This window comes from Anolis carolinensis, chromosome 4, assembly GCF_035594765.1.
Source record: "Anolis carolinensis isolate JA03-04 chromosome 4, rAnoCar3.1.pri, whole genome shotgun sequence".
In the NCBI taxonomy this organism is placed as follows: Eukaryota; Metazoa; Chordata; class Lepidosauria; order Squamata; family Dactyloidae; genus Anolis; species Anolis carolinensis.
In genome coordinates, this window is record NC_085844.1 from 36,791,814 (window position 1) to 36,807,541 (window position 15,728).

Sequence of the window (15,728 nt, forward strand, 5' to 3'; positions counted from 1 at the left end):
ACCTCCAAATTTGACAACACAACCCATCATCCACGCCTTAAGGTTAAAACAACAAAAACTCCCGTCAAGAACCTCCATGGAGCCTTAAAACCCCAGCCGTCAGCCTGGCTGGAAGGCCCCATGGTGGTTGGAGGAGGAGGGGCCTCCATGCGGCGGGGCCTGTGATGCCAGCCGAAGAGGAGGGCCACGAGGCCCCAAGGTTTTTTTTCTTTTCCTGCGTTCAGGCCTGCAGAGCCAAAGGTGTGTGCGTGGTGGGGGGGGGGGGCTTCCAGAAAGACAGGCCCGCTGTTTCCCCCCTCCCCCACGGCCTCCTCCATGCTTCACAGGCCGGAGGGAGGCCGCCCCCCCCCCCAAAAAAAAGCCGCCTCAGCCTCCCGCCAGCGGAGGGAGGCCACGAAGCTCCAAAGGTTGTTGTTTTTTTTTTTGGACCTTCAGCCCTGGAAAGCCGAAGGTCGGGGGGGGGGGTTTCCACAAAGTCGGGCCCGCCCCCCCTCTCCCCCGCGAAGACGCACCTCGGCCTCCCGCTAGCCCGATGCAGGCTGCCAGGCCCCAAGGTTTGGGTTTTGGGTTTGGGTTTTTTTTTTTTTTTTGAGATGGAGGCTTGCAGAGGCGGAGGCAGGGGTGGCTGCAAGGCCGGGAAGAGCCCCCCCCCGCCGTGTCCTGAAGGCCCTAAACACTGGGCCTCTCTCTCTCCCCCAGGGGTTGGAAAGAGGGGCCGCCTGCCTGGACTCTCAGGCAACAAATATAACACCTAACATTACTGTGGTGTAATAATACAGAACAATATAATCTCTAAAATCGGGACATTAAATAAAGAACAACACTCTGAAAATGGGAATTCCAGAAAGGAAACTAACAGGGCCAGCTAACACCTCCCAACAAAGGATTCCCCCAGGCAGGAAAAAACAATATAATCTCTAAAATCAGGACATTAAATAAAGAACAACACTCTGAAAATGGGAATTCCAGAAAGGAAACCAACAGGGCCAGCTAACACCTCCCAACAAAGGATTCCCCCAGGCAGGAAGCAACCAGGCTTCCAAACAGCAAGGCTATTCAGTGCTGTTCAACCTAACCAAGCAACATAGTACACCCTCAGGGTTTCAAGCCATGAGGCTACTCCGTCTCATTCAGCCTGCCCAAGAAAGGATGCCCCTATGTAGAAAGCAGTCAGTCTTTGAAACAGCGAGGCTATTCAATTCAAATTGGCTGAAAAACCATTTCCCTACAACGCAAGTACCCAGCCTTCCAAGCAGAAAACCTATTCCATTGTATTCCAGCTCACCAAACAAGGATTCACATAAGCAGAAAACACCCAGACTTTAAGGCTGCAAGGCTATTCACTGCTATTCCACCTGGTCAACAAATGATTTCCCTTCAGCCACAGCAACGCGTGGCTGGGCACAGCTAGTTATTGAATATATTTGGATGTGCATATCTTGTTGTTTTTGAAAAATGGGACTTACATTGTGATTGCATTTGCATTATTCATTTACAGTTAGCCCCACTAAAAGTCAAGACAAGTGGCCTGGCAAAGGTGGGAATACAATGATGCAGTTCCAAGAATCTCTAGAAATAGTCCAGGATAACAGAAATGTCATTTGAATAATTTTAAAATTCTGAGAACTACAACAGCAATTACTGCATTGTACCACAATAGTTTTAACAAAGGTGGAGGGAATATTCAAAAATATACAAACAATTGCATCAGGAAACTGTAATGAGAGAAGTCTTAGTGGGGCAAGGGCTTTTTGCAATTCAGAATGTATTCTGTATGGGAAAATGTATGCATTTTTCACAAAAATATCTTTTTTATTTGCAGAAAACAAGTTTCTTACACAAAAAAGGTTCCCATATAGCAACATTTCCTGTGTAGAAATTGCATTAATAGGTTCAGACAGTTGAATGGTTTTTGAAAGCTGCACATTTTCAATGAATTTCCAGCACTGAGAAAAATTGCCTGTAAGAATCAAATTAATGAAGTTTTTCATCTCTAGGTTTTAAACCCAAGAAAAAGATCTTTGTGGCTTTCCATGCCATGTATACTTTGACCATAAGATGGAGCTTGTATATAGATGTTACATGTGCTAAGTACAGTGATTGTGACTGTCCAAAAAGCAAAGGGCACATGAATCATGAAGCAAATGGCTGATAATGGTCATGGTGACTTCTGAATACATGTTCTTCTAGCTAGGTATTCTCACTACTCCCATTTATCTTTCTTTCCAGACATGTCACTGAGACCCAAATGAAATGCAGCTTTCAGTATCTCATATTGAGGAATTTAATTTTTTAAAATGTTAACATTTTAATTAGCTGCATTTGGAACCAGATAATGAATGGGATCAGAAAAGGCATTGCAAAAGACTGCGATACTTTCCCCACACATTGTAGTTCTAAGGAAATCACTTTGAAAATATATTTTCAGTGTATACCAATTGATTCCGGTGGCTTCCATGTAGGATGTAGTGGTTACAAATCCATATGGGGCCTCACACTGAATTTTAAAGGAGCTATCCAAGGTACTAAACCTATTGGGGATATAGAGTTTGGCACCTTGGCACCTCAGAGTGCATTTACAGTCCTACTCGTGTTCAAGACATACCCTGGGAACATTCATTTTTGTATTTTTTTATATCTGAATTTATCCTAGTTATCATCCCCTTTTTACATGACAACATGGAAATGACCAGCTTGCGAGACCTGCACAATTTACAAGGTGACATTTTTGGAGGTTTCTGACCTCTGCAATGACCAAAAAAGTGAGGTGTGATTGTGCAAATTATGCTTACCCCATCATAATTCACAAAGAGGATCACAACTTTAATCTTCAGCAATCCTTAGCAATAGTGCTTGGCTATACAAAAGAATAGAAAGAATTGTTGTACAGAAACGTAACAGGTTTGAATTTTATTATATGCATTATCCTGTTATTACATTATATGATTACCAATAATTTTCTTAAAAGACTGATAGACTAGCTCTGATTCAAAATCTTACATATTCTAATAGCTATATCAAAGAGATATGCAGCCATAAGCTTATTTCAGGCTCTTTCAGAGGAAAAGAAAATCACATAATCATTGTAGTATGCTAACATTAAATGTGCATTACTAGAGAATATTCACTTTTATAGAGTGTTCCCTTGATATATATTATGATACATTATAGTGCCGAATGATTGGTTCCCATAGTAATCATCATTACCTTGTCCTCAGGGTTTCCAAGGCTCTCCCAGCCAGTGCAATTTGACATATGACCCTCTTTCCTTTCTGAGTACGGTATATCCATTATCACAGTTCTCTTTTATCCCTTAGTGCTGTGACCACATAATTACAACTCAGCAGTTACATGGCTGCAGCTAAGGTTATATCAAACAGTTCTACTCCAAGAAGGGATATTATCTCAGGTACTACAGAAACAAGCAGAAAATGGCATTAGAAAGTTCAAAGAAAACCTAGCTTTAAAGCGCTAAGTAACGACCTTTTAATAGTTCTGTTCTGTAAAGATATCCAAGAGTGAAGAATTCTTTTTTCAATCCAACACCAGTTTATGCCCTATTAATTTTTCCATTTCCTTCTTTACCTTGTTATACAATTTTTGTACTGTGTCACATTTCGACCACATATGCATATAGGAGCCAATTTCTCCACATCTGTGCCAACACAATTTTGTGATTTATTTGGTTATGTAAGCTAATTTAATTGGAGTTCTGTATCATTTGGTCAGTATTTTCTTTTGTGTTTCTCTTGTCCTTATGTACTTGATTTTTTAAAAAATTGTATTGATCCTGTGTTCAATGTCTCACTCATTGCTATTCATGTCCTCTTTCCATATCTTGGCCAATGTCTGTTTCAATTTATATTGAGTCCGCTGGGGAGCTAGGTCAGAATACAAACAAGTCTTATTATTACTGTATATACTCGAGTATAAGCCAACCCAAATATAAGCTGAGGCACCTAATTTTACCACAAAAACTGGGAAAACTTATTGACTCGAGTACAAGACGAGGGTGGGAAATGCAGCAGCTATGAGTCAAATTCAAAAATAAAAATAGATATTAATAAAATTGCATTATTTGAGGCATCAGTAGGTTAAATGTTTTTGAACATTTATATAAAACTGTAATTTAAGATAATAAGACTTTAATAAGATAAGACTGCCCAACTCTGAATACCTTTATACTCAAGTATAAGCCGACCTGAATAGAAGCCGGCCAGGACCCTCACTTGAGTATAAACCGAGGGGAGCTTTTTCAGCCCTAAAAAAGGGCTGAAAAATTAGGCTTATACTCGAGTATATACAGTAATTGTTGTTGTTGTTGTTGTTGTTGTTGTTGTTGTTGTTGTTGTTGTTGTTGTTTTCCAACTAATTTCTTGTATATGAAACTCATCAGGCCTTTTTCCTTTTTTAATTTCCACTTTAAAATTTGGTCAAAATCTATTTCTGGACCTTCCTTTTTCCTCCAGTTCATAATCCTTTGTTTTAAACCATTCCATAGAAGTCAGTTACATTGACCACAAATATCCTTTATCGTCTCCCAATTCTTGATTGTCCCATCAATTTGTTGCGACTTTGCCAAATATCTGTTCCTTTTTATTGTATAGAAATGCTATTGGGAGTATATCTACTTTATTTATTGGAAATTTACCTTGCAATTTTTTCCAACACTCCATTGATGAGATCATTGAGACCCCTTTAATCTCGTTTAGAGTTTTATTGTCCACCCATCCTTTTAAGCACAAGTAATGATCCCATCCATTTATTGTTTTTTCAATTCTGGCCCATCTTCTTGAATCATCAAAGTCTAATTCTAATTCGAATCTTGCTAATTAACAGAGTTATGCAGATTCATAGCATAAAGGAGAGCAGCAATGTATGCCCATGAAGGTGTACGTTGTTTTAATAAGATTTGTATTTGTTACTCAGTTGAAATCTTTTATTTTGTCAGCAAAGGAGTGCATATTTTAAAATAAATGTATTGATATATCTCATTTTTTAGAAGAAGCCTTGGCTTACAACATAAATATTAAAAAGACATTTGAGCAGTAAGAATAAAATATCATTCAGGAGCTTAGCGAATGCTCAGGAAAATGAATAAACAAATTAGTAAAAAGCTTAGTTGAATAAAGATCTTTTAGAATCTAGAGCAGATCAAATTCCAGGTTAAGAAGTATTTCCAGTAGCTAATTTGTTTTCTTTTCCACAATGGGAAAGCCTCAGAGAGCTATGTGCCTTATTTCCAATTAATCTTGAGTCAATAAAAAGAGCATGCTAGATGCAAGACAGTAGATGAAGCAAATCACATACTATGGCCAATAAGCTTGTTCATTACTTAGAATCATAGAATCATAAAGTTGGAAGAGATCCCATGGGCCATCCAATCCAAGCCCCTGCCATGCAGGAAAAGCACGATCAAAGCACCCTGTCATCCAGCCTTTGTTAAAAAGCGTCCAAAGAAAGAGCCTCCATCACATTTTGGGGCAGTAATTTCCACTGTTGAACAGCTTTCATGGTCAGGAAGTTCTTCCAAATGTTCAGGTGGAATCTTCTTCTTGTAATTAGAATCCTTTGCTCCAAGTCCTAGTGTCCAGGGCAGCACAAAGCAAACCTGCTCCCTCTTCTTTATGGAGGCCTTTTCAAAAGAACAAAACAACAAAAATGTTAAATGAATGATCTAGCTAGATTGAAAATCCAGAAGAAGAGGTGTGCAGTGATTTGAATAATAATAATAATAATAATAATAATAATAATAATAATAATAATAATAATAATAATAACTTTATTTTTATACCCCGCCCCATCTCCCCAAAGGGACTTGGGGCGGCTTACATGGGGCCTTGCCCGATAAAACAATCAAATATCAAAACACAGCAATAAAACAATTATCCAATAAAAACATCAATTACAGTAAAAACAATTGTTAAAATCGACATAAAACACACAATATTAACACAGGAGACTAATTCATTGAACCCAGGCAAAGTGCAGAATGTGCCGAAATGGGCCGAAATGGGGAAGGTAATTTCACAGTAGAAATGGACAAAATGCAATATAACATTGGCAACACCTTGAGAATGGGGCTATTATAAAATGGGCAGATAGATCAGTCCGACAACAAATTAAGTGCCAAAGGCCTTTTGAAAGAGCCAGGTTTTTAAGCTCCTACGGAAGGAGAGGAGGGTAGGGGCCTGCCTGATCTCTCTAGGGAGCGAGTTCCAAAGCCGGGGGGCCATGACGGAGAAGGCCCTCTCACTCGTCCCCACCAACCGCGACTGCGAGGGTGGTGGGAGCGAGAGGAGGGCATCCCCCGACGAGCGAAGAGAACGTGTGGGTTCATAGGGGGAGATGCGGTCTCTAAGGTAGGTGGGTCCCAAACCGTTTAGGGCTTTGTAGGTGATAACCTACACCTTGAATTGGGCCCGGAAAATAAATGGCAGCCAGTGGAGCTCCTTAAACAGAGGCGTAGAACGTAGAGTATTGGATTAGATCCTGGAAACCAAGGTTCAAACTTCTGCTCAGCAATGGAAACCCACTGTATAACCTTGGACAAGTTTCCTGACCTTAGAAGAAGATAGTGGCCAAGAAAACCTTATGAGACTTTGCACGTCAAAGTTAATTTGCCTTCAGTCCCAGAACAGAAGGAAAGACAGAATATAAATTGTTGTGGTTATTGTTGTTGTTAATCCTCAACAGTCTGAAAAGTAAATCAGCGGTACATTCAACTAACTTTAAAACAAATGCATGAAATAGCAGCCTGCAAATAAAAAGTCATCTTAACAGTGTTCTGGAGAAAGTGCTGTGATGGATCTATTGCCAGGTCATGCACCAGTCAGGCTGAAAGGTGTGGATGCCTCCCTTCTATTTCTCCTGGTGAATCAGTTTTTCAAATCCTTTCAACTGTAAGCTAGGATAAAACTATACTGGAGTTATGGTTCATCAGAGACATAAAAGATTCAAGAACACCACTCCCCCCCCCCTCCGTGGCCCAAGAATGACCTATTTCGGAGCTCTCTGTTGGGGGTTCCTGCTGCACCAGTTTTGCACCTGCAGGACTCACTTGTTGGCCCAGCAGGGATTTCTCCAGTTGACAAACTCCAATTAAGAGTTGGAGAGCAGTTGGATGCTTTTCTTCCACCTTATCATCATCTCTCCAGCATACTGCACCTGTGTATAAGTTGATGACCAATTGTATCTGAAAGAGTGGATTGATATGCCCAAATGTTCATGGTAAAATATAAAACAGTCTTAAAAATGCTTCTAGAGGCCTCTTTTTATCTCACTCCATTTTTCTTTCCGCTGCGACATAGATTAATAAAATTACTTCCTTCTTAACAGTTTCATTTTCAAAAAGAAGTGGCAACTACCACCACCTTACATCCATCTAACCCTTTCCTTTCTGCCTCACTCAAAGAAACTCCAAGGGAATGGGAAGGAGATAGGCTCAACTTAGTGTAGATTTTTCTCCCGTCCAGTTTCCATTACTGGTGACTGGTATCTGTTTCTTTTTACCTGTGAAGGGGAAGTATAAAGACCCAACATTGTGACTCCCTAATTTTGTGGGTTTCAGTACCCCCCCCAATTATTACTACACTATAATTTTGTACTATAAACATTTTTTCACAGGTAAAATAACCCACTGTGTGATTATTATAGTTTGTTTTATTCTAATGCAATGGTTCTCAAAGTGTGCTCCTTCCCTCCCCCTCCTCCCTCTCCAAGCTTTCCCTCCTTTTTCCTCCCTCTCCCACTGCCTTCCTTACCACTAAAAGCCCTTTCTCCCCTGCACCTTCCTTGCCACCCAAAGCATTTTTCCTCACTTTCCTTGCTTTCAAAACCCTATTTCCCTCCTACCACTCAGGGGAGTATTTTGATTGTGCTTTTCCTGCATGGCAGAAGGAGGTTGGACTGGATAGGCCCTGGGGTCTTCCATTGAAATACTGTTACTTTTATGTTGGTCAAAAGGTTTGCCCATGCCTGATATATATACATCAAATATAATATAATATAAACATTTATTGGGTCCCTATGAGAAACTTGTGCTTCAAAAAGGGCTCTGCAGCTGAAAAGATTTGAGAATCCCTGCTCTAATGCAATAGTCTGATTTAAGAGCTGTATTACACCAGTGACTTATTACCTTATCACAGGGGTAAGTCTCCCCCCATGCTGTTTTGGCAGAAGGCATGGCAAAATGGCAGACATGAGGGGCCCGTGTGCTATCTGGCACAGCAATGCTTTTACCCCAGTGGAGGGTGGAGCCACAGGTGACATCCTCTGATGGCTGCTGTGGGGCTCCGTCCCCGAAGAAGATCTAAGCGTCCTAGGACATTTATTTTGAACAAATGTGATCAGGTCCTAAACAATGAGATATGTTCTGCCACTGGATATTATTTTACAAGTTTTTATCCATTGTAATTACTCTTTGAAATGATATTTCCTATCTGTCCAGGCCAGTTCTCCTTCTGCTAATTAGACTAAGTAAAATACAAGCAAACAAAAAACAATTAACTCAGCACTGTGAGACAAATATTTGTACTCACTGACACCTGAGGTCCAGGGTGATATTATAACACCCTAATGGATTTAAATTGTGTAATGACTCTTGTCTTGTTATTTTGTGACACTTGCCATGTGTGGGAATTGAGTTTGCATTTGTTTTAATAATTCAATCCTTGATTTACAGCTACCAATTCTTTCCTGATCATTAATTTTTATGGGCTTTTATTTTCTGAATTACCAACACATGGCGTATCTCAGTTGCATTAGATTACTGTAGTACCATTTAAACATAAGAATGGGGCACAGTCCTGAATTATCCCCATGGACTTTTAAAAATACCATATAATGAAAATGTTTAATATTAATTGCTAGTTCTGTTTACAAGAGGTTATATACAATAAAATGATGCATTTGATCCTTGGAGGCTACTGCGATGGAACCGAATGTGACCTCTTCGGTAGTTCAATTTGTTCTCAATTATTCTTTTTCTTTTTTCCCCATTTCATTTCATTGGTGTCCAGGGAGCAACATTTTAATGCTCCCCAAAACTCCACCTTAGGCTCATATTACTTATTGGTTTTTATTTCTTCATGCTGCTATATCCCCAAGGGATATATAATTTAGAGGAGGGTGACTCTTTATTTTATTTTATTTTATTTGGATGAAGAAGGCACAGTAGATTTCATCCCGTTTTTGTTAGGGATCAATATACCTAGCCATTTTAACTTCTTTCAATGTTTGTTGTTCCCATTTTTATTTGCTTTTTTATTTCTGAATCTGTTTTCTGACTAAAAATACAGAAAAAATAATACGCATTTATTGTCCACAAGATTTTTGATAAAAAATATTTTTCTTTAAGTTTACATTATGCTTGTAGGCTTAAAATATTTTAGTATAACATTCTAATACTCAGTACATGGCAAAATCAAGGATAGCACTGTACTAATTTCTTCTCATCCCTCAAATATCTTCAAGCCATGGTTGCTTAAGTCTTGAATGCAGAACTCATGGATATAAAGAGCCAACTGTACTATAACCTAATCAAATACTGAGAGCAGAAATTCTCTCTTCCTTGCTCTTATCAGCATTTTATGGGAATTTATCAGCCAGGAACAGGGATAGGAGCAGCAGCATAAAAGCTGTCAAAGACAGCAAGGTCTGACCTTCTTGAAAGCTGAGTAAACAGCTTATGTTTATGGAGGTAGCCTTTATACTGTTCCCAGAATCTATCTGTCCAATCAGAAATCAATTCAACAAAATCTCATAATGTCTACAAAGAATCTCCCATCCAGTGAGAAATAAGATCTTGCTGGGCATCTATGCAAGATCATTAAGTGACTGATCACTTTGTGTGTTGCCTGACAATATCAGATTATTGCATCAGATATGAGCCAACCATCATATGATTGCTTCAGCCTGCTTAATGCTGAATAGAATACCAATGTGTTTTCTCTACATATTTTGATTAGGTATTTTCTGTCATTTGTTTTAATTTAGTTAGCTTCATATATGGAACAAGGTGGGAAGCTGGCATTTCTTATACAAGTATTCAGCTTTTTAGTCTATAAAGTCACTATTATGTCCTTAATATTCAGGGGCATAAATGTTACAAAATATTTGTACCAAAATTTAGCTGTTTATCAGAGACAGAGTCTTTTTAATGATGGCATCTCAAAATTGAACCCCCCCCCCCCCGCCCTGCCAATGCACCTGACGATTTTACTATTTATCCTCATGCTCCAGCTGACTGTCACTTTATTTTCCCTTGTATTGCCTGGCTGAATTTCTGGTTGGCATTTAGTGCTTTTATTGATTGGGTTTTAGCACTGCTGGCCTTACTGGAATTTTATTGTATGTTTTTTTCTTAAAATGATGTAAAGTGTCCTGGGGGATTGAATTGAAAATGCACAGTGTGCGTAGACAATTAAATTTAATAACATAAAATAAAATCTTTTCCAACCCTGCCGAACACTTTTCAGTAGTGTCGGGGGGGGGGGGGGGATCATATGTATTTGCTCCACAATGATGACCCACTTATTTATTTCCACCTTGAACAGAGTAGAATAATATGTGCAGCAAGAATTCGAGTTAATGGCTTGACCTGACAACTGACTTTTGCCTTAACAAAGAAAGACTCAGTTGGCAAACAGAAATTAGAGATCATGCAGGAGGTCAGACTGTTTAACTCCAGGCATGCTCACCATTCTGAGCATAGAAATAAAGGGGAACAGGAAGCAGGATACAAAATTTGGTCCTTTTATGTGGAAGGATCCACTTGGATGAGTTTGTGTAATGTCCATCTTAACTAGTTAACTAAATTGTTACTCTTAATAGAAAAAAAAGATAATAACCCAAATTTATAAAATCCTCCTACAATGGGCAACTGAAACTGAATTGATTAAAGTTTGTATAACGAAGTGTGCATCCCATATCAGGCACACTATAAAGTTAGAGGATTGGGAGAAGGCCTGGAATATCAAATTAAAAAACACATACGTGTGCAAGCTTAAAGAAAACTGGCTCAAAGTGTTCTATCCATGGTATATGACATCATAAAAGCTAGCAATAACATTCAACATCTTTGCTGGAAATGTGAAGGACAAACCAGCGCTTTCTTTCATATGTGGTAGGGATGTAAAACCGCAAAAACCTACTGGAAAAATATTCATGAATCAATCCAGGAAATAATAAAAATGAAATATCAAATAAAACCATAATATTATTTATTAAGACCGTCAGACATGAAATTTGATAAAAATCAAGAAATCTTATTTACTTATTTGACCATGGCAGCTAGAATTATTTATGTGAAGAAGTGGAAATCCAAAGACATGCCAACTAGAGAAGAATGAAAATTGAAAATATTGGACATAATGAATATGGATGAGTTAACTTATCATCTAACGAGTTACCAAGGCAAACCAAAAAAAGCAATAGACTGGACTTTATTGAAAAATCTGAAATCAGCAAAAACCAATTGGTAAGCATGAAGATGGAGTGGACAACAAGAAAAACCACAAAATAGACTTTTTACTCAGATGGATAAATTGGAAGTCAAAAGAAAAACCCAATCTCGACTTTTAACCCCCCTCACCTAACCCCCCACCACCACCTTACCCCACCCTACCTCACTCTAACCCCCACCTCTTAAATATCTGACAATAAAAATAATTTAAAAAACTAAATTGTTACTCTAGTGATTACAGAACCATTAGTACCGTGAATATTTAGAACCAGTAAGAGATACAGATCTCTATAAATATGGGTATGTGTGAATGTCTTAGACAACTTTTATTATTGAAAACTCTTCTGTGGATTTAGTGCATGATCTATTATGATCTTGTTGGTGAAGCAAAACTACACTGTCAAAGGAAAAATATGTAGAATGCAACTATAGTTTAAAAGTTGTCATCCTTTTGTGAAGTGCCTATATCTGGTGTAAGGCAAAGTAAGCTAACACTAAGACTGAAATGGCTTTCAGTTTCTCTGAATCTGATTAAATATTTATTTGCGAAAGATGATTGTAGAAAATATTTTTCATCTGTACAATCAAAAATGGAATGGCACATCACAATATCAATTGTTGGTAATGATGTTGGATAGTATATAATAGTTTTGTAATGCATTATATCCTATAAGTTAGTCATCTGAACACTTGCCAGTTGCTGGATAAAATATGTATTTATTTTTGATGCCACCTATTTTGAATATGATTTGTTTGCTATGATTCCTTCAAGACTGGCTAACATTGAGTATACCCCTTTTCTGTAATCTTCCTAAGATTTCTATATAGATCCTCATTGCACCTGAGCCATGGGTGTGCCACTATGGACTATGTTGTCTACATTTCACTCTCAAGTTTGGCTGAGGTGAGAGCAGCAGCACAAATCCTACTTTTTCCCATTGAAATCAGTCATGCATGGGATGCATGCAGGTAAAAAAGTATATAATATGCATACTTAAACACATACCCACATACACCGTATATATTACTGCATTCCTCTCTCCCTCTTTCTCCATGTATGTATTTTATTTCTTCTGAATAGAAAAGGTGTTTTGATTTTTCTCTCTCCGATTAATTAACTAAACCATACACCAAATGTTACATTATAATTACCTTAGATAGAAGTTAATTGGGTTCATATAGTGTTACTTCTGATGTATTAACTTCCTTCAGGTACTTTTCCTGCTGTCAGAAGCATTCATCTCAGTAAAACATTATGTATCTGGCTGCCCCCATTTCCACCTGAAAAACCAATAATGTAATGTACAGTTCTGTCACCTATTAAACCCCTCATTTTTATATTACATTAGTATGAGACTTGCTAGAGAAGTCTCTCAACACACTTCCATGTCAGCAAGTCCAACCAAAATGAATTGAAAATGTATATACAATGTTTAGGGGAACAATCTGTACAGTCTCTGCCTCAAATCTATTGCCATCTATTGAGATATATGAGATAATAGCCGTGTAATTCCATCATGTTGCATGTTTCCAAAGTCAGGGCTTGTTCAAGCATCTGTCAATCCTTCCTTACAGTATTCGTCGCATTTATCATCTTCCATTTTTCTACATAACAGTGCTGCATAAGATATGGAGCATCTCCAATTCGGAGATAAGGCCAAAATAATGTTTTCAATATGTGATAACTACTTTTTTTCTCATATCTGAGAGTTATCAACAGAGAAGTAACTTTATTCCCAACACTCCTGTTTATAGCAGGAGTGAGTAATTTGTTGCTCTTCATATGTTGTTAGGCTGTAACACTCACCAGGATATCACACCAAAGAATGATGAGAGATGCAGTCCAGCCACATTTGGAGGGCCATAAGTTAACTACTCCAGAACTATATGGTAAAGATAAGTCAGAATTGACTTGATGGATATCTCCATGCATGATTTACTTTGCTACTCATGGGAGATCCACAAAGTCCTCAAATATATTTCCATGTAGGAACTTGTGTGTTCTCAATCCATTCCTGAAATATGAGTAGCTATGCCTATTGTTATCAGGAAAAGCTTATAAAGCAGCAAGATGTGTTTCCTTTTTTACTATTGCAGGCTTATATGTGAATAAGCAACTCCTGCATCCCTCCTCTCTCTGTGCACTCTCAGCATGATGATACTATACTAATCTCATTTATAGTAGAGATAAGCTGTAGAGAGGACTCTACCAAGACTCCCAGAAACTAATCTGCAGAGGCACGTTGATTCTGAAGACTGTAGTACAAAAAAGTAATATTTCCAATGTGTTGTTGAAGGTTTTCATGGCTGGAATCACTGGGTTGTTGTGAGTTTTCCAGGTTGCATGGCTATGTTCCAGAAGCATTCTGTCCTGACGTTTCGCCCACATCTATGACAGGCATCCTCAGAGGTTTTGAGGTATATTGGAAACTAAGCAAGGGAGGTTTATATATTTGTGGAAGGTCTAGGGTTGGAGAAGATGTGGGCAAAGCGTCAGGAGAGAATGCTTCTGGAAAATGACCATACAAACCGGAAAACTCACAACAACCCAATATTTCCAATCTCTAGAAATTCCAAAGGCTTCCTTTTAAAACCATTACAAGGAAAGCTGAGAAGCTATGGATGTGAAAGCGGAGTTACGTTTCAATTACATTATGTAAGCCCTATACAGTTGTCTAATAGATGCATTTTTTTTGTCAAAGATTTATCTGCCAAGAACAGATTTCTTCACCACAGAAACATGGATTCTGCCTCTTTACCTGTTCATCAAGCGCTATTATGAGAAGGATGATAAGAAAATTAACTGTTGTCCCTCTTCTATTTGGTGGTTTGGCACTAAAACTTCCAAAGTTTGCAGCAAAACTATCTATGAGAAGAACCGTATTCTTCCACTTTCACAGATAATCATGGTCTACAAATAAAATCCCATTTTTAAGAAGAATTTGCTCTCCATGTATGTCTGAATCACCAAGAAATCCCTCAAATTAGGACAATGCAAATTAAACTCTTCATGAGCCACGAAACTCATACAGAAATAGAGACATCAGTGCAAAGTCTGACAGTTTTGGGTCAACTGACTTGTCTGTACAGTACTTCCATGGAGCATGTAAAGTTTAGATAGAGTGAATTAGCCTGCCTCACTAGCAAACTTGGCATGTTAAAAAATAGCATAAAACTATAAATTTGCCTGCAAAAATAGAAACTGTAACAAAGGCAGAGACTGTAGAAAAAAAGACATCTCTGGATGCATTTTGACCTGTAGAAGGCTCAAAAGGCATACCTGATCTGATTGCTTCATTTCACATGTGCATACTTCAGTATATAAAAAGGAGTGAAACATGTTGAACTGCTCTTCTTTTTGTGGTATAGGAATATATCTCTATTCCTTCTATATTATTTGTACCTCTGGTACCAATGTTAGTGTTAAAGAAATTATGTCCACCCACATTGTTAACTGAGGTATACCTGTATATGCAATACCATTGTCTTTTATGGAAAAATGGGGTCATAAACACATTCTTGAGCACATTTTATTTATTATAATAATATTTCTTACCCATCACGAGCCATGGGGAGAGGCGGGTCACAGCACAATAAAAAATACACAAATACTTTAAAAAAAATTCAAACACACATATTAAAATGCAGTTCCATCAAGTGCAGTATTTGATGTGGTGTCTTTAATCCTTGGGCAATCACACCCAACTACCAATAAAACACGACAACCCAACAAACAAAGCCTGAATAAAAAGTTGCCTTAGAATATTTTGGATTGAATAAATGTGTTAAAGTAAATGAGAATACCATATATTTAACTCAGAAATGAAGTGTATATCATAACAGTCTTATCACAATTTTCATATAGTTGGCATTGATGCCAGAATTCTACACTTTGGATACATTACAGTAAAAGTTTAATTATCAGTATTGTAAGTATCCTGTTTTTACACCTATTGAGACAAGTATACAAATAAAATAGCGTATTTAATTCTGTCAGTAAATAATTATGCTTATATACTGACTGATATCCCTTTTCTGAAATATTGGGGGCCAGAAATATTTTGATTTTTTTAATGCATTTAGGAATACGATACCTGTATTTGCATATGCATACCTAATGAGATAACTTGGAGAAAAGGCTCAAGTCTAAACATGAAATTAATTTATCTTTCATAGCCTAAAGGTAATTTTATACAATATTCTTAATAATTTTGTGCATAAAACAAAGTTTTCATACATTGAACCATCAATAAACAAAAGTGTA

General features: G+C 37.9%; 1 long non-coding RNA gene across 2 annotated transcripts; it reads right to left on the bottom strand.

Moving 5' to 3' along the window:
- Positions 1 to 2,895: 2,895 nt before the first annotated feature.
- LOC134298837 (uncharacterized) lies at positions 2,896 to 14,749 on the bottom strand. Of its 2 annotated transcripts, XR_010005941.1 has the most exons (3): positions 12,617 to 14,749; positions 7,061 to 7,195; positions 2,896 to 5,635 (listed from the first exon to the last, which is right to left on the bottom strand). It is a non-coding gene; the product is annotated as an uncharacterized LOC134298837 (long non-coding RNA). The 2 variants fall into 2 exon arrangements; XR_010005942.1 differs by lacking the exon at positions 7,061 to 7,195.
- Positions 14,750 to 15,728: the final 979 nt, after the last annotated feature.